The following is a 24,332-nucleotide window of genomic DNA, read 5'->3' as shown; positions in this document are numbered from 1 at the left end:
AAATTATTAGCTGGTCATCTAATTGTTCAGATAGGCTCTCATTGTTCAAATTAACATGTAATCTTGACTTAACATCAATTCATTTGTTCCCAAGGCACAACTAATAGATATCATTGCCTCCCAGAAATACTTAGTAGTGTTTTTGCTTTTAATTTTCTTTTTGGTTCAACTGAAACCTACTTGCTTAGATTGTTTAGGAGTTTTAATGTGTTGATTCCACTTATCTAAACTTGAGAAAAAAGAAACGAAGCAGTCTTGGATTCCTTATAGTCTCTCATCAGAAGGCAGCCATGGGTAGGTCTGACAAGACAAGGGGAGAGGAAAACTGCTAAGAGTCATTATCTCCATTCTTTATCTGACCTTCCCTTTGTTCAAGGCTATCTCACTCACTAGTGCTAGGAGCACACTTCAATCAGGTTTTCAGCAGTGGAAGACCTGATTGACAACTTATAAAGACATAGTGAGGGATACTATTCCAAAGAAAAATTGATTAGGGTCTTATATTTCACACCCCTTAGAACCTTTTCAAGCTCAGTTGCCAAACTGAATGTGGTCTGCTGTATTTATCTTTGGTTCCTCTGCCAAACAAATGTGCTATCATTAAAGTCTACAGCTGTTGAATTACATACCATCTCAGGTGATGTAGACTTGGGCCCCAAAGGTGCACTGATGGATAAGTGCTTTTGGATACCACCAAAATAAACGGACTTTCCTCATGGTCAAATTACTCATTCAAAGTGGATTATGACCTCTATTATTTAAAAAGGATGACATTCTGAAGAATTCTTATCTGCAAATCTGAGGGAAGGAATTGTAGAGACAAGAAAGAAGTAAAAGGAAAACAGAAGGGGAAGGAGACTCAAGCAGCAAACAGTAAAAACAGATGTAAGAAATTAATCTATAAGACATTATCCAGGACACAAGAAAGGAATTAGGAATGGAACCTCGAGAATTGAAAGAGAAAAGAAATGGAGGAAAGTGGACTAAATATAATGCTGAAGAGAAAGGCCAAAAACTGAAGAACAGCCACCCAGGATATAGAGAAAAATGTAAAGGAAGATGGTTTGAGCAACTGTTAAAAACAGGAGTAGTAATAGCACTGACACAAATATTAAGAATACTGTTTTTTTTTAAAATAGCTTTTTATTTATCAGATATATGCATGGGTAATTTTTCAGCATTAACAATTGCAAAACCTTTTGTTCTAACTTTTCCCCTCCTTCCCCCTACTCCCTCCCCCAGATGGCAGGCTGACCAATACTTGTTAAATATGTTAAAGTATAAGTTAAATACAATATATGTATACATGTCAAAACGGATATTTTGCTGTACAAAAAGAATCAGACTTTGAAATAGTGTACATTTAGCCTGTGAAGGAAATCAAAAATGCAGGCAGAAAAAATTAGGGGGACTGGGAATTCTATGTAGTGGTTCATAGTCATTTCCCAGAATTCTATCGCTGGGTGTTGCTGGTTCAATTCATTACTGCTCTATTGGAACTGATTTGGTTCATCTCATTGTTGAAGAGGGCCTCATCCATCAGAATTATCATCCTATAGTACTGTTGTTGAAGTGTATAATAATCTGGTCCTGCTCATTTCATTCAGCATCAGTTCATGTTAAGTTCCTCTAGACCTAAGAATACTGTTTTTAAGATGATAAAGCATTACTCTTGACTATGAAGAAATCACAAATAATAGATACATTTTCTTTCTTTTTGGAGGCAACTGGGATTCAGTGACTTGCTCAGGATCATAGAACTAGTAAGTGTCTAGTCATATTTCAACTCAGGTCTTCCTGACTGCAAGATCAACAATCTATATGTTGGGACCCCTGCCTGTCCCAGACATTTAAAAAAAAAATCCATGTTAAAGAGTATTAAAAACTAGAAATCATGGTGTAAAGGAAATTTGAATTAACTGACATAAAAGTCAACAACAACTTCCTACACACTCCAGCTTCTTAAGCTTTGGATTGCAAGCCCACATGGAATCATATTACCAAATACGGAGATCACAAAATTATGATTTATTATCAGTAACTGTTTGATTTGTATTCCTCTTTCATATATTTATATATAAAAATTTCTTGGGCAGAAAGGGGTCATGAGTGGAAAAAGTTTAAGAAGCCCTGCTATACACTCTAAATTTTTACTTTGCAAACATGACTTTGTGATTGGAATCCACTATCAAAAATAACAGTATTTTTGTCCTGAACTACAAATACAATAGTATGTTATATAACTCAAATTCCCATTGGTTGACCTTTATCCCAACAAAAAAAAAGATATTTAACAAGTTAATGCTTACTTTGGAGGCACAAAGAATGGACATTGTTGAGTCTTACAAGCTAAAAGAATCCTCAAATGTAATATTAGCTAATTTTGTTAATTTTATAAATGAAAAAAGAGAGGCTTAAGGGACTGACCCAATGTCATGCACCTAGTTAGGGGCAGTGACTGAATCATATTTTAAGAAATGTCATCTAGACCATACAGTTTTATATTATATTCAGTTGTGTTCAATTCTTCCTATATCCTGTGGCCCATACTGATCGTGGGTTTTTCTTGGAAAAAAAATCGTATTGGTTTGCCATGTCTTTCTCTAGAGAATTAAGACAAATAGAGAAGTGACTTGTTTGGATCACACAGCTAGTAAGTATGTCTGAGGTCACATTTGGATCCAGGAAGACGAATCTAAGACCGGATTTGAACTTGGGCCCAGCACTCCATTAACAGCACCACTAGCTGCCTCAATGCTCTATTAACAAGTTCTATATTCCTTTTTTCTGAAATCCCTATGAATACTGCTTTGTGTGTGTGTGTGTGTGTGTGTGTGTGTGTGTGTGTGTGTGTGTGTATGTGTGTGTAGTATAAATACTATTCCACTTCCAGTTCTTTTAAATAGGTCAAATCAATATAACACTTTACTCACTCCTAACTGAAGGCAGCTTAGATCTGTGGTCAGAAAGACCCAAGTTCAAATGGGGAATCAGGCACTTATTGCATATATAACAAGTTACTTAAGACTGTCTTACTTTCTTCAACTACAAAACGGGAATAATAATAGTGCTGACTTCCTAGGCTGTTATGAGGGTAAAATGGGAAATAGGTGCTTAATAAATGCTCATTTCCTCCTGTTTCTTATGAAAATTCCATCAGATAAGCATCATCCCTTTCACCACCTAGTTAGAATACAAATTTTCTAAGATTAAGTCATTTTCTCAAAGTCTTCACTTAAAAGTTTAAAGCTGGCTTTCAAACCCAAATCCCCCAATTTTAAATACTCTTATTTCCATTGCCCAAAGCTGCCTCCAATACCTTGTTTATTCACAAGTCAAGATAGTCAATTTAACAGATGTCCTTAGATACATATTCACACTGAAAAGCATATATCCTAAATTTATTTTTATCCTAAAATTATTTTTAAATTTAAATTAAATTAGTTAATAATTTTGATCTGATTTATAGATCAAATATAAAATATTTTTATTTTGAATGTATGAGAGAGTTGAGTATTTTGAAGACTAATAGGGGAACCAAAATGGTAGAGTATTTTCCCACAGAAATTTAATTAGCATTAATTCTGGAAGCTGTGGTTGCTTTTTTTTCCCTTAAATGTGAAACTTGGGTGATCTGGTAGAGGATACAGAATTATATGCTGGGGATTTTGATAAGAAATGAATTAACTGGAGCAAAATGAGGACTGGTAAAGACTTCTGAGGGCTCCCAACTTGAGACTTTCCACTTTGCATTCCTTTTAAGAAATTCTATACTCTCTCCTAGATCTCACCAGCTTCCTTTTAAGAACAGGAACTGCATTGTAGCTCTCAACGATATGAACTATCACACCAATGGATCTTCAACTCAAGCAAGAAATATCTTTTACCAAAACAAAATCCATTAAAAACTCTAAAAAGAATGCCAAATATTGGGAGAATCATATTAACTTTAATAAGTTGTATTTATACACAATAGAAAGTACATATAAAAGCCTATCTTTTGGTTCCTAAGTTCTTCTGATCCAAAGTTTCCAATTCCCAGACATCTACAAAATATCTCTTATTATACAACTTCCACAAGAAAATGTCATCTTTGAAAATATATTATACAATGAATGTTTAAAAATTTTAAGGTAGCTGTTTGCTGTGCTAATGAAGGCCAGGGATAATGTGAGGAAGATCCCTAATTTGTTCAGTGCAAACTTACCAAGGACATGGACAGGAGGAACAGGTTTCAATGTGCATCTCTGGATGGAATGGATGAAACATCCCAAGAAAATGCCCTTTTAAATATTTGATGACCTGTCATGTTTGCTAAGATGGAATTCTGTTAGTAAATAGTATGTTTATGATAATTTAAGATAGAAATTACTGTTATTCCTTTTCATGTTATATTTTATTGTTTTTTTATATTGAAATTTCTTTCTAATAATTTTTCCATTGAACTTTTTCCTCCAACAAAAACTCAAATAAAACCTTCTATTTTCTGACCCTTTCTTAAAAGGAATACATTAAAAACATGATTTTCTTAAAATAATGATTTCACCAACAAAAATAGTTTTAAAATTTTATGTTGTGTATTGAGAACATTGAAAAATAATTATTTGAAGTGATACAAATAACTATATTTCAAGCAGAAACATTGATATAGACTGTGATGCTTTTATATTATTCCTAATAATGTGTTTGCCTTGTTTAGAGTGGTCTAAGTTTCTACAAACCATTTTATTATATTTTAATATACTTAATATTAATTTTACTTACTTTAGTATTATTATTAATAAAACTCTCATATTTATAGTAGTTTATGCTTCTGTCAAGTATTTTAACATCTATTTTGGATTCACTCTTTACAATACTCTTGAGGCCTACTTAAGGAAAGCAAATATTGGCCTTTATTTTACATATTAGGAAACTGAGATTCAGAGGAAATAAAATGATGCTATTTGAGATTACAACAAGCATGGGTTATGAGCACTGGGATAAGCAATGAGAATATACTTTTTTTTCCTATTATATACTTTTTTTAAGTACAGGTAGTAATATAAAACAATTTATTCAATTTTCTTTTATACCTTGAACCCAATCTTTACCAAAGTGTAATGTTGGGCTGTGAGATTCAATTCAGTTCAAGGCAACAAAAATTCACTAATAACTTATTAGGTGCTCGGCATTGGGGAAATAAAGATTTTTTTTAAAAAGGAAAGAATTCTTGACCCCAAGAAGTTTATATCCCATTAGGGTTTTAAAAAAACCAAAACTATACAGTGTCACACAATACAGAATACATTTAGAGAGAAGAAAGAAACTTGATCTGAAGACAATAAACTCTAAAAAGTGTCTGGAACCCTTTAGTGAGAAGCCAAACAAGCTTATATGCATTAATAATTCCAAGGACATTGCAGTAACATATAAAGAGAGCAAAGTACAGTTAGGGATGTTTTGTAATAGTGTTCCCCAGGCATCAAGAAAAAAAATTATGTTTTGTTTCAGAGTACAAGTTTGTAACTGATTTTAGAAAGATTTTACTCCAAAACAGCTAGAATCAATTAGGCAATTAAATGGGTATGCTTACCCAGTTAATCTGGAATGTCTACTTATTTGAAATTTTTTTTTTGTTGATTTAGAAATGATAATCTCAAAGGGCATAAGTCTGTAAGAGCAGAAGAAAAAAGATTTAAAATATTGGCATTTTCCTTAATATAACATGGCTGTGCATTTCTGATTAAAGGGATGCAAATTAAAACACCTCTGGGGTATCACTTCACACCTATCAAATTGGCTAAAATGACAGAAAAAGAAAAAGAAAATGTTGGAAGAGATATGGGGGAGGGGGAATACACTGGGATACTGATACATTGTTGGTGGAGTTGTGAACTGATCCAACCATTCTGGAGAGCAATTTGGAACTACTATGCTCAAAAAGTTATCAAACTGTGCCTACCCTTTTTTTTTTTTTTAATTAATTTTATAATTGTAACTTTTTTTTTGACAGTACATATGCATTGGTAATTTTTTACAACATTATCCCTTGTACTCCTTCTGTTCCGAATTTTCCCCTCCTTCCCTCCAACCCTCCCCTAGATGGCAGGCATTCCCATACATATTAAATATCTTATAGTATATCCTAGGTACAATATATATGTGCAGAACCGAATTTTTTTTTTGTTGTTGTTGCAAAGGAAGGATTGTATTCGGAAGGCAAAAATAATCTGGGAAGAAAAACAAAAAAATGCTAAGTTTACACTCATTTCCCAGTGTTCCTTTTCTGGATGTAGCTGTTTCTGTCCATCATTGATCAATTGGAATTGGATTAGCTCTTCTCTATGTTGAAGATATCCACTTCCATCAGAATACATCTTCATACAGTATTGAAGTGTACAGCGATCTTCTGGTTCTATTCATTTCACTCAGCATCAGTTGATGTAAGTCTCTCCAAGCCTCTCTGTATTCATCCTGCTGGTCATTTCTTACAGAGCAATAATATTCCATAACCTTCATATACCACAATTTACCCAACCATTCTCCAATTGATGGACATCCATTCATTTTCCAGTTTCTAGCCACTACAAAAAGGGCTGCCACAAACATTTTGGCACATACAGGTCCCTTTCCCTTCTTTACTATTTCCTTGGGATATAAGCCCAGTAGTAGCACTTGTGCATACCCTTTGATCCAGAAGTGTAATTAGAAAGAAATCATAAAAGAGGAAAAAGGAAATATGTAAACATTTGTGTAGTACCTCTTTTTGTGGTGGCAGAGAACTAGAAAATGAGTCAACGCTCATCAATTGGGGAATGGCGTGAATTTAGGGTTGAATAAATTATGATATATGAAAGTAATGGAATATTAATTGTTCTATAAAAAGTGATGAACAAGCTGATTTTAGAAAAGCCTAATTTTAGAAATTAGGAAAAATTTATATAAACTGATACTGAGTGAAACAAGCAGAATCAGAAAAACATTATATACAGCAATTACAAGATTGTGCAGTGATCGACTGTAATAGACTTGGTTCATCTCAAAAGTTCAGTGATGCAAGGCAATTCCAATAAACTTTGGATGGAAAATGCCATCTACATCCAGAGGGAAAATTATAGAGACTGAATATAATCAACACATATTATGTTCAGGTTTTTTTCCTTGTTTTTCCCCCATGTTTTTTTCCCTTTTGTTCTGATTTTTCTCTGCCAAAATGATTCATATGGAAATATGTAAAAAAAAAAGTGTAAATATAACCAAAAAATGTTGTTTTACATGTAACTGGGGAAAATTTTTAAAATATGGCATGGATTTGATTATATTAATTCAAATCTACCACTTATTATTGTATCTATGGGCAAGTCATTTAACCATTCTATACATAGGGTTGTTAGGCTAAGTAACATTGGAAGATATTTCCAGCTTTCAATCCAATGATCTATAACTGTAGACATTTTTTGGTTATACATATATGCTCATTTTTTACATATTTCCATTTTTATTTAATTTCTTCCTGAAAATATCTAGAGTTAAAGGGCAAGAATTAAAATGGCAGAATCAGGATTCTATAATTCCGTAAAACTAATCTCAAATGAAAAATTATTATCCTGAAAATTTGAGCACAAGAGTTGTTTTTATTTAATAGAAGAGATTTTCTGTCTTCTTAGGATATAGTAGATAGAATAAGAAACCCTATTTTAGTTATATTTTTATAGTAATTATATAGTACATATAGTACTTAATTTCAAGTTATTAAAATGATATAAAAGACAAAATTTTCAAAACATTTCCACTGAGAAAAAAATGACCCGAGTACTATTTATATAATATTTTAAAGTCTACAAAACCTTTATTGCAACTCTGGGAGGTAAGTGTTATAATATTATCCTCATATTTCAAGAGAAAGAAACCAAGTCAGAGGTTAATGATTTGTAGTTATTAAATAGTTAAGGCAGGAAAGCTACCAACCTTAAAACACACACAAGGACGACTTTATTAAAAACTGTTTTAAATTTAGGATCTTTAGTTTTTCTAAGATCCAAAAGCAAGCCCTGATATGATCAAATTAATGGCAAAAAGGAGTATAGCTGTATGCTGGAGATTGAATGAACTCAAATGCAATTATTTGTCTGTATAGAAACAGAAATAGCAAAAAAAAAAAAAAAAATCAACACTCCCTTAAAGCACCAACGGAAAAACTGCATATATTCTTTATCAGTTTTTTCTTGTTTTGTTTTTGTCTTTGGGGAACAGTAACTTTAATACTTGACTGTTTAATGTATGAAATTCCATTTTAAAAACTCAGCAACCATATTGGGCACATTCAATTAAATAACATTCAAAATTATTACAATGAAAAGCACCAGTGGAAGCTGCAAAAAGCCTGAGGCAAATAACCTTTAGTTCAGGGAAAGCATATTATTCTTCCAACATGGCTTTTCAGATCTCTGTAGGAAAAAGGCCCTTGGAGAGTTCAGAATAATCATAATGATACATTTATTTTATGGGAGGAAAAACTGTATGGGAAGCATCAAAAATTAAAGCATGATAAGAAAATTCCTGCTGCAGAAACAAATTGATCTTTGTTAAATAAATGGAAACATTTTTAAAAGAAAAATTCAATTTATGTCAACTGGGGTAAATTTCATTGAAAAGGTTAGATTTCCCAGTGTTTTTAGATTTTCCCTTTTAGATATACTGATTTAATGAAAAAAAAAAAAGCAGAATCTCAAAGACTTCTATTATATTTTTATCTGAATGATACCTAAGAAAATAATCTACAAATATTAAAAATTAATCAATTTGCAGAGTCCTAAATTAGGGAAATCATTATTGAAGGTCAAATATGAAGTTTCCTGTTGACATTTTACAAATTTTTACTTATTGTCATTTCGAAAAAAATCTTTAACACGATTCACAATTAAAATGTCTAGTTTTTGTATGTAATTTTCCAAAGAACTCCTTATCTACAAATAAGCATTAAAACATATTGAAAATGAATATATACATATAGAGGACTAAGACTATTTCAATCTCAAAATATAAACTGCTTACAAATAAAAATTCATATTGATAAAATTTTCTGTAACTGACCAGTCCTAGATTCACTATACCTCCTACTGTTTATCAGCAGGATTGGTCAGGGACCAAGTCTTCATATTCCCTAATCAGAGAAATCATAGATCTGACACTCCCCGCAAAAAACAATGGAAATAAGAGTTATTATGAGGATATATTTTTTATCATATCTATTTCAAGTTATTTGATTATATTTTTTTTGCAAGCATCTATTTGCAAGGTGGCTGGCTAGGTAGTACAATAAAAAGAGCACTGGGCTTGGAATAAGGAAGATTTATCCAGTCTCAGAACATTCATTAGCTGGGCCTGTCACTTTACCCAGTTTGCCTCAGTTTCCTCATCTGTCAAATGAGCTGGTGAAGATGGCAATCTACTCCAAACTTTTCCAAGAAAACCCTAAATGGGATTATGAAATGATTGGACAAGAAAAACTTGTCCATATGGCTAAAAAACAAGCTGAATCCTCTTGCTAGCTCAAAAAACCAAAAGTAAAAAATTCGCTGAAATAGTGAGTATTTTGGTGTCAGAAGCTCTTGAATTCAAATTCTTCTTCTACCATTTACACAGACTATCATCTCCCTCCCCTTCTTTAAATTTTTTTGTTTGTTTGTTTTCGTTACAAAGGATGTTATGCTGGGGGAAGAGGGAAAGGATATAGTCTAAAATGAATAAAAAACAGAGTATCAATATAAATTTTTAAAAAAGAATTTCTGGGAAATTTGTATATTATACCTTCTTTCCTAGAGAGTCAAGAGTTTGATTTCATAATTCCAGGAGAAAATTGAAGTCTGCTTCAATAAATGGGAAGCAGAAATAAAATAGCCATTGAATAAAAAAAGAGATGGGTATTATGGTCATTAAGAATTGATTTCAAACTAATAGCTAGTTGGTTTGATGCAAGGTTATTTTTCTGAAAATATCAGATATTTGTAGAATTAGAGAAGGTTCAATCATTCAATGAAAATTTATTATTATAAAAGGCAGAAGATAAATCTTTGTGATCAAAGGGCTTATAACCTAATGGGGGAGCCAACATGCAAATAAATACATTCAAAACAAGCTAAGTATATAGGATAAAACAGGAAATGTGTAACCGAGAGAAGGCACAGATTTAAGGAGGATTGGGGAAGGCTGTCTGTGGAAAGTAGGATTTTCCAGGGGATTTAAAGGAAGCCAGGGTAGTCAGTAGTTGTAGGTAGGGGAAGAGGCAAGTGTGTCCCAGACCCAGGGGATAACCAAAGAGGGGGTCCTGGATGAGCCTAGAGGTCATTATCCCTGAGTCAGAGAGTGTGTGTCAGGGCTAGGTTATGAGTGGAGAAGGACACCTAGATAGTGAGCCTGAAGGACTGGGGAGATAGTGCTGCTTTCTCCACGAATGGGGAGAAGAGTTCAGAGGACTTCTGTTCTGGAAATAGTGAATTTAAGAAGTCTACTGGACATCCTATTCAACTGGAGTCAGAAGATCTGAGCTCAAGTTCTGATTTCTACCTTTCCTAGCTATTAACTCTGAAGAGATTTACCTAAACTCTTTGAACCAGTCTCTTCATTTTAAAGTGAGAATACTTGCACTACTTATCTCAATTGATTGCTTGAAGAAATCCACTTAAGACTGCTATATAAATGTAAGCTATTATTATCTAATAAAGATTTTAAAACAAGTTATTTATTAAAAGCAGAAATAAGAATTCAAAATTCTATTTTATTTTTTATTTATTTTTTTTAATCTACAGAAGCTATTCCTTAAGAGATTTCGGTTTATATGTCTCTACCTGTACTAAGAATATGATTCTTTAATGACTGCAATCTGGACAAATTTTGTTTTGACTACTGAGACTATTTCCTGTGTAAAGTAAAATTTTAACTTTCTAAGGAGAGTTTCTAAACTCTAAAATTTTAACTTTCGGGGCAGCTAGGTGGCACAGTGGATAGAGCACCAGCCTTGAATTCAGGAGGACCCAAGTTCAAATCTGGTCTCAGACACTTAACACTTCCTAGCTGTGTGACCCTGGGCAAGTCACTTAACCCCAGCCTCAGGAAAAAAAAAAAAAAAAAAAGGTACTCATCAGATTTAAATAAAATAGAATCTATGGGATTATAAACAAAGTCAATTAAATTAAAAGGTATTTATAAGAATATTTTTTTAGGAAAAGCTCATACATAGATTGTGGATAAGAACTCCTGGAATAGAGAGATACAAGGCAATCCTAGAGGAAAGAGACACTGGAGGAAGGTCAGGAAGTCTTGCAGAAGATGGCTCCTGATTAAGTCTTGAAGGAAGTCAGGGATTGTAAGAGAGAAAAGTGAGGAGTGCATTCCAGGACCTGGGGGATAACTGCAGAAACACACAGAGAGAAGATGGCGCATAGTGGGTGTGCAAGGCAAGTAGGCCATTGTTGATGGATCATAGCGGGCCCAAGAACAATTGTGTATAAGGGAGCTGTTATTGTTTGTTCTTGTTCTTGAGAGGACCATGACGTCAGGGACGACAGTTACATGTAACTGAGTTGGATTTAAGTACAGGTGGGCCGTGCAGTCATCAGTCTTGGTTTCTTCTCCAGAGCCCTCTTGGACCAGATATAGATCAGGATGACTATAATATAAGGGGACTGGAAAACAAGCAAAGAGCCTTCAAGAACTAAACAGGACCCTATAGGGAGGAGCTGGGGAAATGATTTCTCAATTTTCTATCTAGCTGAACAGAATTTTCTTGCTGAGGTAACTGAATCACAAAATGTTAGAATTGGAAGAGATCTCAGGGAAGCCTGCAGGACAATCTAATCCAACTGGTATCCATCTAGAAATCCCTTCTGTACTGTCTCTGATGAGAGGACCTCCAGCCTTTGCTTAAAGAATTCCCCTGAAGGTTAATGCACTACCAAATGAGGGAGACCATTTCACTTTATGATAGTTCTCATGGTGAACAAGGTTCCTCTTGTCCCTCAATTCCTATCCCACGTTATATCAAGCCCAAATTTGCATCTTTGAAATTTCTAATCTTGGGTCCTGATTCTTCCCTTGGAAGCCAAGCAGAGTAAGAGTATTAGTCTAATTCCTTTTCTTAAGCTTTTCAAATACTTGAAGATTATGCCCTGAAAGACACATCTTTTGCAAATTAAATATTCTTATATCCTTCACCTCCTTCTCAAGTAGCCTGGAATAAAGTTCTACTACTCATCTCATCTTTTCTCTAGGGTAAACACCCCCAACATCCTCTTTATGGCATATGTCCTAGACTTGGCTCAACTCAGGACGATGCCCTGGTAATTTATGTTGGATACTGACACAAAATGAGATCTTCATAAGTCATTCAACAGTTAAAAAGTGAGATTTATTTAGCATGAGCTTGATATTCAACAAGGCTATGTTCTGTGGATGCTTCAAGCTGGTTCAGCTAAATGAATTTTTTCTGCTGCTGAGTTGTTCATCATGGTACACCAACCAACCATCAAAAAGTATGGGTACCTGGAACTCTCTGTGACTGTTTGGGATACAGACAATGAGGAAGTGAGCTTCACAGTCTGAACCTTGAGCTGACAAGCCAATAAAGTGTAGAGGATGGTCTTTTAAGGAAATATTAGTATAAGGATGGGAGTACAATATTGCTTCTAATACCATAGCATGGATGGACTCAAGGCCTTTTGCCATCCTGATTACATCCCTCTGAACAATCTCTACCTTATCAGAGTCCTTCCCTAAAATGTCTCAATTTAAACACAATAATCCAGAGAGCATCTCATCAGAGCAGAACAGAGCAGGACTATGACCTTCTTATTCATGGATGCTCTGATCCTCTTAGCACAGTCTAAGAAGGCATTAGGTTTGTTGCCTCTTGTATCAAGGTATGGGCTTACACCATATTTGTAGGACAAAAAACCTCCAGATTGTTTTCAGACTAAATGGTACCCTAGTCATAGCTCATAACTGTAAAGTTGACTTTTTGTTTGTTTGTTTTTTCTTTAAACTAAGCATTAAATTCCATTGATTCTGGCCAACCTCACAAGTCAAGAGCTTTCTGAATCCCGATTTTATCATCTAATGCATTCATTATCCCTTCAAGAGGGATAACTTAAAAAAAAAAAATCAGCAAGCCATTCATGTCTTTATCTAAATCACTGATAATATTGTTAAGATAGCACAGAGTCAAGCATAAATGCCTGGAGATGTGCTGAATAATGCTATCTCTGTGGTTGCATCTATCAACAAATTTTTCATGATATTAACTTATCCATGGGTGACACTTTATAGGAAGAAAGCCATTACTAAAGGCTATACTTTTCTCTTCTGAGTCATATATTTTTAAATAATTGATTATTCATCCTAGCTCTATCCTAGGTCCTTTTCTACCATTCCTGGGTAAGTAACCCCATTAGCAACTATGCGTTTAATTATCATATCTATGAAGATGATCTATAAATCTAGCCTCTACCTCTCTCCTGAGCTGCAGTCTGGCATTAGTAACAGTCACTCTCTGAAGAACAACAATTTCACCTTTCTGCAGAGGATAGAGCACTAAGCCTGGAATCAGGAAGACAAAAGTTCAAATCCAGCTCTCTCACCTATTAGCTCTGTGACAAGAACTAAGTCATAAAACTTCTGCTTCACAGTTGTAAAATGGAAATAATAATAGCAGCAACTACTTCACAAGGTTGTTAGGAGGATAAAGAGAGATAATATTTATAAAGCATTTAGCACAATGCTTAGTAAATAAGCAGCTGCTTAATAAATCTTGGTTCCCTTTCCCTTCCCCTATTGGACATTCCAAATTGGATGCATTATGGAGACTTCTCAAATTCAATACTGTATATCTGAATCTGAGATCATCATGATTCTTCCCCAAACCCATCTCTCTTGTAAATTTCCCTATTTCTGTCTCCTGGCAGAGAAATGATGAAATCAAAAGTAGAGAATAAAATATATTTTAAGACGGTGTTTCTGTATTTCTGGTTTACTTCATTATTCACTGACTGCTCAGCTTTCCTCAGCCCAACTACTCAATCAGTTCCTGTCTCCACAAACCCTCTCACATCCAGCCCTTTGTCTCTAATCACAGTCACTTAGGTTTTCACCACCTCTTGCTTAGATTTCCAACAACTTTCTAACTGATCTCTCTGTATTTCCTCCTAGCCTTCCTTCTATTCCCTGTTGTTGAAGCATTTAAAGAAAATGCATCAAAGACTCTTTTGGGGGGGAGCCAGGGAGAAGGCAATCCTATTATTCCTTTTCTCCTGTATGCCAAATTGAAAAAAAGGTAACAAAACCTTTTTAGTAAGTGTGCACAATCAAAGCAAAGCAAAATCCCACAATGACTGTGTCTAAAAACTGTCTTATTCTGACCCTTGAATTCATCATTTCTGCCAGGAGGTAGATAAATGGCTTGCTTTATTTTCAATTGTCTGGAACTATGGTTGGACGCTACTTTTATCAGAGTTCCTAAGTCTTTCAAACTTGTTTTTCTGTTATGATGTTGTTATTATATAAACGAATTACAAATTTTGAAAAGAAGTCTGGAAATTATCTAGGGCTTTGTTGTCCAGATATAAAGATCATTTTTAATGTCCTCAAAGCTTTTATTTTTTTCTAGTTATGACAAATTTCTATTTTTCCACCTATAATTCTCTATTTTGACCATTGGCTTAGATTTGCTCAATAGTGTCTCATAAGTGCTGCCCAATCAAGGGACAAGGCAAAAGTTAAGTGCTTTAAATAGGAAACAAATCCTCAAAATGGGGCCATAATCTCATTAATATAACACTCTCATCCAGATGGCCCTAAAAATGTTGGCAAGGTCATCAACTTCTCTCCTTTTAAACTTTCACTTTTTTCCCTGCTGGGAATATCAAAAGGGGGTGGGGGTGGGGAGGAAGTGAAGATAGGATGTGAAGGGGAGGGAATTTGGTAGGCTCCTAGTAGAAGAAATCAAAATAGTGTGGGTACAGGTGAGGTATAATCCACATGCATCTTTGGCTAAGTTATATCTCACTACTTTGTCATTGATCACAAAAGCAATTGTATTATCCACCTCTTGCAGTAGAACTGTATTAAATATAAAATAATGATTGCTAAGGGAGAATGTGTTTTAGAATCATTTCTATCCAAACTCATTGAAATGGTTCCTTATAGGCTCAACATATTAATGCCAAACAGTGCAAACTCTTGCACCAGAAAGCTGCAGCTCAGAAGAATCTCTCAAGAAATCCACCAGCTTCTTACTTATTTTCTTTCCTTTTTGATTTGATTTTTCTTGTGTAGCAAGAGAATTGTATAAATATGTTTACACATATTGGATTTAACATATATTTTAACATGTATAACATATATATCAAATTGCTTGCCATCTAGGGGAGGGGATGAGGGAAGAAGGAGAAAAATGCAAGGGTCAGTGTCAAATTATCCCTGCATATGTTTTGAAAATAAAAAGCTTTAAAAAGAAAAAAAAAGAAATCCACCAGCCTCAGCCTTCTTGGGAGTAGGTTGCCCCAACTACTGGCATTTTCTATTTCTTTTTCTTTACTTCCTTCTCCAGGAAGATAATTTTGTTGACATCATAGTCAAGATATGTAGTCCTAGAGACATATAGGATATAAAGGTATATTTCTGTCTCCTTCATACTTAGTACATCTTTTTTTTTCTTTTCTTTTTTTTTTTTTTTTTTGAGACAATTGGGGTTAATTGAGTTGCCTAGGGTCATACAGCTTGTCCTACATAATTCTTTTTATTAAGAATTTTGGAGAAACACAATTTATGGAAAATGTCTTCAAATATATCCATGTAGACTTTCAGTCTACTCTGTATGATATATGAAATTGTTCTCTTTAAGTTTTGGGTATTGAATCAGGAAGATATCTACAAAGTAAAATGGAAATGCTCTGAAACGTGAATCAAGTTTATAGGTTTATTTTTAGAGAGATTGACTAATGAGCTATTGCCAAAAATTCAATGCTTAAGTACAGTGTATGTTCTTGAATGTATTTTTAATGATTTTGCAAGATATTGAGAGCTAAGGCACCAAATTAGATGTTACAATTTAATTTTAAGTGATAAAGAATGTGATATAACACATTATATATCTTCAGAATTCTCTAGGGCATAATAAACATTTTGGCTTTTTTATTATTAAAAGTTTTAACTACATTATTAAGAACTGATGGATTAGCAAACTATGCATATTTTCCTAGAGAGGAACCAGAAGCTCACTAATTATAGCTAGCTGTGGGAAAGGCTGCCCTGAATTATATTTTATATTATAGCAATACAAATGCTTATGAATATAATTTTGTTCAATTGAAGCAACTGGAACTACCCTAAAACTGCTGCCTGGCAGAAATCTTTAGGGAACTTGCCTTAATGAATAGGTAAGGATGATTCATAATTTTCCCAGATATTGTTTTATAATGTAAATGATACAGTACTTGTAGTTTATTTTCTTAAATAACTTAAAACTTTCTTTCTGAAATCTTGCTTAATTTGCTTAAGAAAAAATCCTTTCCACATACAAAAGATAAAAACCGCTGGCTAGCTTGTATTTAAATCAATGGGGGATAAATGAATAAGGTTTTATGACACAGAAGAATATGCCAAAGAAAGAATCCACCCATTCAATCTGGGGAGAATGCAATTGGGGAGATGTTCTCCAACCATTGTGTGGGATCCTCTTGGCAACCAAGTTCTTACCTGAGATCTTAATCTAATTTTATCTTTTTTCACTTATTTCCTATTTGTCCTTGAGCAAATCAATCAGGTTTTTTAAGCCTTAATTTGTCATCTATAACATGGTCACAGTAACATCTCTCTTTCAGCATTACTGTAAAGATCCTATGAGATGCAACCACAGAATACTGATTTTTTTTTTAAAATGTCAATCCTGAAAAAAATTAAGAGATATATTTCCAAACATCCCTATTCCTCAAATCACCATTATCATATATGCTAATGGATCTATCATCTATGTCTCACCTATATATTTATCTAAGCCCTTCTTCAATCTATTGTTTTCAGTCTGTATATTATTGGGGGAGTGGGAGTCATATTAACTTACTATTACTATTTTAAGCTATTAAAATTATTATTGCTATATTATTATTATAAGCCATTAGTTACTATTATTACTATTTTTATTTAATTACTATTATTATTTAATTACATATTTTACTATCATTATGTATTATGTGTTATTCTATTATTACTATTTTCAACTATTAAGACAAAACTACACTAAAACTTCTGGAGCATTCTTTTTTCTTCTATCTATCAAAATTATCTTTTTAATATTTCAAGGACTATTATTTGGTACTAATTATTCTAGAATTTAGGAAGGACATCCATACTTAATTTACCCATTCCTGTAGATATTTCATGAACTTTAATAAAATCCCCACCCTGAATAACACTAATTTTATAATTGATTGTCACATCCTTTGATGATGTCAGATCTTCTTTGAACCACACTTTCTAGTACCAGTACTCCAAAGAGTCATGAGAAAAAAACTCAATGTAAACGTGATCGAGGGGAAAATACTGTGGTATGGAGATAGACAGACATGTGCATATATTATATGCATACATATACATTCATATATATATATATGTGTGTGTGTGTGTGTATATATATATATATATATATATATATATAGAGAGAGAGAGAGAGAGAGAGAGAGAGAGAGAGAGAGAGAGAGCGCGAGCGCGCAATTGGAGTTGAATGATTTTCCCAGGGTCACACAGCTAGCATGTGTTAAGAGTCTGAGGCTGAATTTGAACCCAGGTCCTCCTGACTTTCTATGCACTGTGCCATCCAACTGCCCTGTTTTACACATACTTCAGAATTCCGTGTGAAGGTTGTCAGAACTAATGCTTTATTTATACTAAGTGACTATGTCAACTACACAGCTGTACACATCCTATACTTCTATCATTTTCTGTTAGACAAAACTACTCAGCTCCTAACGAGCTGTTTGCCCTTTGGTCTGTCACAACCATTGACAATGTAAGATTCTTCTTTTATAAGGTAAAGGGGTTGGATTATATGCTCCCTGAGATCTCTTCCAAGTTCTAAACCTCTACAATTCTTTCCTTAATACCTTCCTCTGTAAAGAACAAAGCAAAAAAAAAAAAAAAAAAAAATCACAGAACATCTTCTCTGTTTTATCTTTTATGTTCCTGACAGTACCTTTTATACTCCAATGAGCTAGAGAACTCTCACTGATTTTCTAGTTGGCTTCCTGCCTTTGATATTGAAAAGTCTCTTATTAATGGCTCTGTGTTTGTTGCAAGGTGCTAAACAAATTCTTTTTCTGGTTTAACTTCCTATTAGGCCCCATGGTGCTCTTCTCATCATTCTTTTTGTTTATTTTGTTTTGTTTGTGTTGCTTTTGGTTTTTCTACAAATACCTTCTTCTTCTGCCAGAGATACTTTTTAAACATCAGTTCTCTGGCCTGTATGTGGAAAAAGTTTTTTTCTGGATTCCAGTAAGGTGTTATGAAATTGACTCCAAGGAATTATGTTTTGCATGACTTCATATGTATAATTACTTGCCTTCTTTAGATGGGGGGATGAGAAAGGGAGAAAGAAGTTTAGAATTTGGAAATCAAAATTTTAAAACTATTATAACATAGTTGAGAAAAAAATTAAAAATCAAAAAAGGAAGCATGGTAAAAAAAAAAAAAAAAAAAAAAAAAGGAGGAAGGGAGAAAGGAAGGAAGGAAGAGAAATTGATTCCAGAATTCTCATTAATTTTTTTGTTTTAATAACAAATGCCCATACTTGCTCATAATTGAAAACTAAATAATAATGAATTTCTTTGTTTTTCCCATCTCCTGCTAAAAACTGAAATGACCATATCTTTTACATCCACAGACACTTCCTTTACCAGTTTCTATTACAAACAAGCCCAATGCATTTCTTTTGTGGGTTCAAAAATTATTTGTCCTAAGAAAGTTTCAACTTATACAAAAATTTCTTTTCTACAACTCACCCAAATAAGAAAATTTGCCAGTCTGGGTCAAGTATTTAATTAAATCCCTAGTTACCTACTGGTCTAATTTTGCAGTTTTTCTAATATCACTCCATCTTGGATCAATCTAATTATCCTGACTAGGTCTAAAGTGTAAGCTTATTATCATTTTATTCCTTAGATATAACATTTCTATACTTGGAGATATCATATTATTTGAATCTGGAAATATTTAAAATTTCATGAGCATATAGATTATTACTTGGCTGTATGCATTTTAAAAATTCTCTTGTGGGTTTTATATCACCTTTATTTCACTCTGAAGGCTTCCAGTCCCAGCCTTAGCTCTGTTCCTATTTACCTCATCAACTTCTAATGTTTCATTTCAGATCATCCACATTCATCAGGTTTTTTTTGGTACTTCCGAGTTTTAAAACTATTTTACTGTCTTTTCTGCTTGAGGTTTGTTGATAGCTTTATTTCTATACTGAGCCCATTTGCTCCAAAAGGTATCCTAATTCCAACAAGAAGCAAAACTTCAAGATGTACACTCATTTAGATGGGTACTCCAAGTCTTGTTTCTTGCATGAAATATTTAGCTGTATTCCAGGAACACCAATATAGAAGTTATGGATTAAATCTTATGCCCTGAAACCTCCCAAGACCCCACTACTGCACTCTTCCATATCACTAGTAAACAGAAGTACCAGTATATGACTGATTCTTCCTATAATGCTGGAATTTTGCCAATCTTGGAGAGTTTAATAAATCTCTGATTATTTCAAAGCCTAATTTTTGTCATTTTCCTAATCTCACTCAATTCTGAATTAATCTGATGAACCATATTATAAGAAATTATTTTAAGAAGTCTACAACATTTGTATCCTGCAGGCAAATTACGGTGAAATTTCATGATTGGGCCCAGTGATATATGCATCTACTATAGTCATCCCATTTCCCAACACCAACCTGAGCATGTTTGATCTGTAAGATCCTTTCCTTCAGAAGAAAATGCATGGTGCAAGGAGCTACCCTAACTAGTTTTTAGAAAAAACAATGATTCTATGATGTGGAGAGACTCTTAACAAAAAGACATCCATTTCAATTTAAATTACTTGGAAAACTGGAATTTGTGAAGCATCTTTTTATATTATGAAGGCATAGAAAAACTAATCATGAGTATTAAAAAACATATACACTATTTTAGTTTATAACAAGAATAGTTGAGAATATTTACAAAGCTTCAAAAACACTTTACAGACACTGTCTCATTTGATCCTTACAACTCTCACAGATAATGTTTTGTTTTTCATTCTAGAAGAGGACCATGAAATCAGGGAGGTGAAGTCATAATTTGCAAGTGAATTAAATTTAGTGAGGGAGGGTTGTGCAAGGTCACCTGCCTCACTTTCCCCTCCAGAGTCATCTAGGTCCAATGACAAGGTATGGATCAAGACAACTGGAGATGGCCCTGGAAGTATTGGGAGACTTTGGCCTTTTCAAGCTAAAATATTAAACAGATCTCAGTTTGACTGAGGTCACACCCACTCAGTGATTAAGGCTACATAGCAATTGAGGTAAAGAATCTCCTCTTTCACCTAGTCAAAAAAAAAAAAAAAAAAATCTAAATAAATAGATAATAAATCTAGAAGGGGAAGATCCTCTGGGTTTCTGGCCAAACAACTCTGTAAGGTAGGCAATTAGTTATTAATATAATAATCAATATTATTTTTGCAGATGAGGAAATAGGTTTAAATTGATTTAGTTATTTGCCCATGCTCACACAAGAAGTATCTGAATTTAAATTTCTTAAAGCCAAGTAAGTCATTACTATTTTTGACACTTTAAAACATTTTTTAAAAACTGGAAGCAAAACATTTAACTTTTTTAAAGGACTCTGATTTTTCTTACCTTATATATTTTTGATTGCTTTAAATGACTACTGTAAAATGTTTTCAATGAGAGCACTTGATCTCCTCCCACCAGCTCAGTCTTATTTCTCCTCCTTTTCATGGTTAAACTTTTTGAGAAGGCCATCTACAATTAGTTACTTGACTTCCTTTCTTCTCACTCTTCTTAACTTTTTGCAGTATGGTTTCCAATCTTATCCTTTGAAAGCAACTGCTCTTTCCAAAGTTACTGATGATCACTTAACTGTCAAATCTAAACTGCCTTTTCTCAATCCTCATCCCTGCAGGTTTCCACACTGGATGTCCAAGAAGACTTTGCATTCTTCCTGGATGCTCTCTTCTCTTTGTGACATTGGTCTCTGGATTCTCTTCCTCCCTATGGGACCACTCCTCCTTCTCTGGCCTTCTCAAAGCTTCTAACAGACGGAGTCCTATAGGGCTCTGTCTGGACTCTCTCCTCCAGCTGGTGGAGATCACGTGGTGATCTTATCAGCTCCCAAAGTTTCAATTATCATCTCTATGTACATGATTCTTGTCCAAATCCTAATCATTTTCCTGACTTTCAACTCTTGTATCTACAACTGCTTTTTAGACACCTCAAAATTAATGTCCTTAGCCATCTTAAACTCAACATATCCAAAGCTGAATTTATTATCTTTACCCTCAAAACTTCTAACTTCCCTATTAGCCACCATCCTCCCAATCTACTATCAACTTCAATTCTTCAGTCTCAATTCCCTTAGACAATCAATACTGTCATTTCTACCTTCAAACATCCCTTCTATCTTCCCCTGTCTCTCTTCTGATACTGCAACTATATTAGTGCAACCCCCGCCCCCATCTCACATCTGGACTACCTGGACTATATATAAACATAAAATTAACTGAAAAAAACAAACAAACAAACAAACAAACAAAAAACTTGGTTGTTGTTTCTGCCTCATTTCTTCCCCATTCCAAACTAAGCTACAGTTGTCAAATCATTCTTCCTAAAATGCAGATCTGACTGTGAATCAATCCCCATGGCTCCCCATCACTTCTATATATAACCCTTTGTTTGGCATTAAAGACTTCGATAACCTGGCCTCTTTCTGCCTTTCTGGTGGTCTTACATGGCATTCCTTTTGCACACTCTCTGATCCAGTGACTGGCTTTCTTGGGGTTCCTAAAATACGACATTTCCTGATAAAGTTTTCACTGGCTGCTTCAAACCTCTCCCTGCAGGGAACATCCTCCTCATCTCCATCTTCTGACTTCCCTGGCTTCCTTCTAATCTCAGTTTAAGTCTCACCTGCTGCAAGAAGATTTTCCCAATCCTCTTTTATTGCTGGCTCTCTGAAATTCTTGAAAATTTATCCTGGACATGTCTTATTTGTATGTATGTGTTCACAAGTTGTCTCCCCCATTAATGAGTTCCTTGAGATCAGTAACTATTGTGTTTTGCTTTGTTTTTTTGCCATTCTTTATATTCTCAACACATAGCACAGTGCCTGGCACACAGGAGGCCCTTAATAAATGCTAGATGATTGATTTTAATTTAAAAGGCAGCTGTTTTTTAGAATGACATATTTACTATTTATGTAAACACAATTGAATCCTTCATTATTTCAAGTAAATATCTTTAAAATGTACTTAGTTACATATTTTAAAAATTTGTGATCTGCAGTGTAAGAATACTTCCTCCACTCTTGTAAATCACAAACCTACTAAGTTATAGTAGATGAATCCTTTAAATTGCAGCAGCCAAAAATAAATACAAATGCATCCTTCAGTGACCAACCTTCGGATAAAGAGCCTCTCTGCCCTTAGGCTAATCCTGACTTCACAGATTGACAGTCTATCCACAGGACCCCAATCAAAGCCCTTCCGGCTTGGTTCAGCTCCTAAAGTGAGGCCCCCAGATAGGACTGATCTTGTTGCCGTGGGATCCAAACCTGAGGCCTAGCTTTGAAACTGGAGGAGGCCTTAGGAGTAGTCTAACCCTCCTGTTTTACAGATAAGGAAACTGAGGCCCAGAGAGGCTGACACGTTTCCATGCAAGGTATCACTTTTTTTAAAAAGCACAATGAACTCATAACAGAACCCTGCCTAATCCAATAATCATTTAAACCCCCTCCAATAATTTTAAAATATAATTATGTTTCATATGAAATAAAAATTTAATTAAATGTGCAATTAAATATACAAAACGCCATTAAACATAAATGTATTTTATGTGAAATAAAATGTATGCCATTAGATAAAAATGGGATTAACTTTTCTTTCAGAAAGGAAGGAAAGCATTCCAGAGCCGGCTGCTGCTTTTCCAAAGCCCATTTTTTTTGCTGGTGGCCAAGGCAGGATCAAGGAGCAATCAAAACAACGAGCCGCATCCAGGTGCGGAAGGGACCGGACGCCATCTCGGGCAACCCCTCACTTTTCACGGGAGGAAGCGGAGAGCGGGCAGCTCGCCCAAGGTCACGGGGGTTAGCGCCGCAGGTGGGACCTGACCCCGAATCTTCCGGCCCGGAGTCAGCGCGCTTTCTCCGCCCCGCACCAAGTGCGCCTGGGAAACGCTGGGCGGGACACCCGCTCTCCCGGGCCGGAGGAGCGGGGGTCGGGGAAGGCTCCCGCAGGCAGCCGCGGCTCGGCCGGCGCCGCGCGTAATTATCCAGGCGCAGCGGCCGGCGCGCCGGGCTGCAGGCTGCAGCTGCCCGAGCCCTCTCCGCGGGTCCCGGGCTGGGGACGGGCGGGGGGCTGCGGGGCGGCGGGGACGGCGGCGGCGACGGATGCTCTGCAGCGCCCGGGCGGGATGCTTCTCGCCCGAAGCGCCCATCCGTCTCCTGGCCCGCCTCCCCAGCGGACGCGGCTCCGCGGCGCCGCCCCTGCCCGCCCGGCCGTCCCGGGAGCAGGCGGAGCTGTTAGGGTTTGAACCGCGCCGCCGCCGCCGCCGCTCCCCGGGCTCCAAACGGCCGGGCGGGTGCGAGAGGGAAGGATGGAGGGACAGCCCGGGACCGCCGCTCCCCCACCCCCGGAGTCCCGGGCGGCGCAGGGCACTCTCCACCTACCGGGTCCCACACCATCCCAGACACTGGCGGCGGCGGCGGCGGCGGCGGCGGCAGAAGCGCGGTCCCTCTGGCGAGGCGGCTCCTGCCCCTTCTCCGTGCCCCGAAATGGCTGCGGAACAAAGGGAATCAGGGCTCCCCGCTAGGGCCCGTCCGATTGGACGGGGGGCGGGGCCCGGCCGCGGGAACGTTCGGCGGGCGGTCTCCGTGGCAACGGGATCCCGGGCTGGGAAACTGGTTCAGGGACCGCTGGCTTGGGAGGGCGGGAGGGGAGGAAAAGGTGGGCGATGCTTGCTGTTCTCTTGGCGGCAGCGCCTCCCCTCCCCCCCACTTTCTCCCTCGGGTGCGGGGGATTTGATGCTCACAAGTCC

General features: G+C 35.9%; 1 protein-coding gene across 1 annotated transcript in view; it reads right to left on the bottom strand.

Moving 5' to 3' along the window:
* TNPO1 (transportin 1) overlaps positions 1-24,076 on the bottom strand; it is a 105,031-nt gene extending 80,955 nt beyond the window's left edge. Inside the window, exon 1 of the mRNA XM_074282243.1 lies at positions 23,965-24,076. The gene's annotated coding sequence lies outside the window, so the exon portion shown is untranslated. The remainder of the gene's footprint in view (positions 1-23,964) is intronic.
* Positions 24,077-24,332: the final 256 nt, after the last annotated feature.

This window comes from Sminthopsis crassicaudata, chromosome 1 (genome assembly GCF_048593235.1).
Source record: "Sminthopsis crassicaudata isolate SCR6 chromosome 1, ASM4859323v1, whole genome shotgun sequence".
NCBI classification, from domain to species: domain Eukaryota; kingdom Metazoa; phylum Chordata; class Mammalia; order Dasyuromorphia; family Dasyuridae; genus Sminthopsis; species Sminthopsis crassicaudata.
This window is presented reverse-complemented; position numbering and strand designations above follow the sequence as displayed.